The following is a 3288-nucleotide window of genomic DNA, read 5'->3' as shown; positions in this document are numbered from 1 at the left end:
GCATTTATTGTGCCCCCCTCAGAAAATAACTGGCCCCCCCCAGTCAAATTGGTCTAGAACCGCCACTGCTATACAGGTCATTGTCAATGTTAGCATCCCAATGTTAGTATTTAGCTCAAAGCACCACTGTAGACTCTCGTGTTTTGTGATCACCCAATGTTTGTGGAAGAATATTAGATTAGAATATCATTTTTTATACCTGATTTGAGTTTGATGGTAGGATGTAAGCTATTTTGAATATTTTTCTTTCCCAGTGAATGCGCCGATATGGAAAAGCATGATATTCTGTCCCTGCATCTGACATAAATATGTTAATTTCACCACAGGAGAGATTTGATGTTTTCTGCAAATAGATGGAAAAAAATTGCAAACATTGGCATTTGCAAATAAGCCTATATTACTGCTACAGCAGTATGTTTGACTTTTTTAAAGAACAATTTAATTATCCAGAATTGTTTATATCTGATATACTATTTTTCATTGTTAACTCTATTCAACTTTTTAAGTATTTGTATTTTAATGTTGTTTTAACACACTGCTCCTGTAACAAAAATAATTTCCGAAATTGGGATTATTAAAGTATCTATCTACCTACCTACCTACCTACCTACCTACCTACCTACCTACCTACCTACCTACCTACCTACCTACCTACCTACCTACCTACCACCCATCTATCTATTGCCAAAAGTAAAGTAACAGACAGAGAATCAGCACTTTTGAAACAGAGGGGATTATGGGATGCTGCAATGATCTGTTTGGTGTTTGGAGCCAAACACTTCAGAGACATGTTTTGTCTATATCTGAGACCTGTAATATATTGATGAAAAACTGTATAATGTGGTACCTTTAAAGCTATATCTCCTATTCTTGCATGATCTTTTCTCCTGCTCATGATCTCATTCCCAACTGACCCAATGCTTATTGGTATCCCCACTGTCTGCCTCTCTCCTGCAGCTCCCATGCTCACAGACAGAGGGCGACAGAGGCCTGGTGCATGGAGAGAGGGTGAGTCATACAGTGAGCCCGTCACGTACAGAACCAGGCCCGGTCTGACTCCATTACAGGTCTTTATTTGCACCAGAGCTAGGCTTCCTCACTCTTGTTTGTGGTTTTAAACGAAGTTATTGTAACGTTTTCATTCCTGCTGCGAATTATTGTGTGCGTGCTGATACTGGGCTGATATACGTCCTGGTTTATCGACTCTGCAATCCCTCCTATCCGCCCATTACATGTAATCTTGCTGTGTTATTATGTCTGTATTATCAGTAAGTGCACGTGCAGCTATACTCTACTCATGTCTCTCTCTCTCTCTCTCTCTCCCTCTCTCTCTCTCTCTCTCTCTCTCATCTCTCTCTCTCATCTCTCTCTCTCTCTCTCTCTCTCTCTCCTCTCTCTCTCTCTCTCTCTCTCTCTCTGTGTGTGGGGTGCTGAAACAAAATCAGGTCGCTGTCCATGGTACTGATCAGACAACAAGAGATGTGATTTATTTGTTCCCTTTAATATATATTTAGTTATAAGATTAAAAGCCCTATATCTCACTCCATATAACCTTTCTTATATAACTGAATACAATGCATCTAATTTGGTATTTCGACTTTCCTTAGACACATCTGCTTGATTGATGCAGTTATATTTCTGATTTGATTTATGTATTATTTGTTATTTTTAAACCCGAAGGCCTACTTGAGGTCTGTTTGCCTATATTGCCTATAGGGTATTCATGGTAGAAACACAAATGTAAGATTGTTAGTCAAATGCCTGAATCTAACTTTTATACATTTAACTTGTTTATTTTGCATGTCACATTTGCAAATCTGCCTTAGCCTGTTATATCTCATAGATACTTGGTTGTGGCTAAAACGTTGACATTTGGAAATGAAATGGATTGACTGTGCTCTGTATGTCATCCATTGGGCTGCTTCAATGTGATTTGTTTTCCTTGGGGACCATCTACTAGGTTTATGTTATATTTCACAAAAGATTGAGGCTCGTCATAATCAATATTAGGATTATGGGGGGGGGGGGGCTTGTGAAGTCTCTTAAATATGAATGCACATTTTTCTTTGATTCTTTTTAACGTTGAATCCAAACATTCCCACAGTTGCACTTAAATATTTTGTATTTCTAAATAGGAGGAAGTCTGTTTTAAATATGTTTTTTTGCTGGCATCCAACCAGTAGGAAGTGTATAAACTGAAAGAAAATCCAGTGTGGACAGAAAAGGGAGAGGGCATAGCACCTCCCACGTCCTATATGCGAGAGAGAGGCAGAGAGAGGAAGAGAGAGAGTCTGCTGGTGGTGTTTGGAAATCGGACGACATGAGCGCTACATGAACCGTGTAAAATGCTTTAAGACGCTTTCGGCGTTTGTCTTACATCCGTCTGAACCGAGGACGAGCCTGAAGCGGAGCTATACTTCACGACCAGGTATGGAGAGATGCTGCTCGGCACCACATCCCTACATGGAGGGTAGATGTTGGTATTCAGTGGCGTAACCGCGGTCCTTCTGCTGGCTGCTGGGCACACACGATCCCTGCTGCTCCATCCGGGGACAGAACATTTTATTTCCATTATGCATCAGATTGATTTAAACGCATGCACACCGGCTGCTAACACGCAACACATTTGTTGTTTGATAACCTCTATCGTTACTCTATCATTGTATGTAGCCTTATGCCCGCACAGCCATATTGGCAGTCAGCAGGAAAGAGAGGGGGTGAGATGTGAGGGTGTTGTTGGGATTATTGCTTTGAAGAGTAAAGGGAAGGGAGGGGGGCTTTCGCTGCGACTGCGAAATGATGGCACCGTTGCGAGATGGCGATCCTCTGGTATTTATGAATGAACCCAGTATGGTGGTCTGTAATGGCGTTGCGGAACCAATCTGGCGCTCCGACTCCAAGCCCTCTCCTCCTCGCTGCCACCCCTTAATGCACGTCAACATTAGACTATACAGTAATAATAATGACGCCAGCGTGACGCAGAAAGCCCGATTTCTGTGGCAAATGTCATGGCTAATCCTCCATCTGTGTTTCTCCTCCATGCCTGACGGGCTGTTTTATGCGCATCTCGTGGAGAGCAGAGCCGTCATGACATGGACAAGGAGTAGTGCATCATTCAGGCCGTGTGTGTGTGTGCGTGTGTGTGTGTGTGTGGGGGGGGGGGGGGGGGGTGTCAGTGTCCTGCCAGCCTGTCGATGTGTTTGTCTGTCTTGAAGGGCTACTTTGGTTGCATAAGAACACTTCTGCTGCTCAAGCCTAACACAGAAATGACTCAATACTACGGCAAAC

General features: G+C 42.6%; 1 protein-coding gene across 1 annotated transcript in view; it reads left to right on the top strand.

The window, feature by feature from the left end:
* Positions 1-2235: 2235 nt before the first annotated feature.
* diras1b (DIRAS family, GTP-binding RAS-like 1b) overlaps positions 2236-3288 on the top strand; it is a 20925-nt gene continuing 19872 nt past the window's right edge. Inside the window, exon 1 of the mRNA XM_034199389.1 lies at positions 2236-2428. The gene's annotated coding sequence lies outside the window, so the exon portion shown is untranslated. The remainder of the gene's footprint in view (positions 2429-3288) is intronic.

The sequence above is a fragment of the Gymnodraco acuticeps genome, unplaced genomic scaffold, assembly GCF_902827175.1.
Source record: "Gymnodraco acuticeps unplaced genomic scaffold, fGymAcu1.1, whole genome shotgun sequence".
NCBI lineage: Eukaryota > Metazoa > Chordata > Actinopteri > Perciformes > Bathydraconidae > Gymnodraco > Gymnodraco acuticeps.
This window is presented reverse-complemented; position numbering and strand designations above follow the sequence as displayed.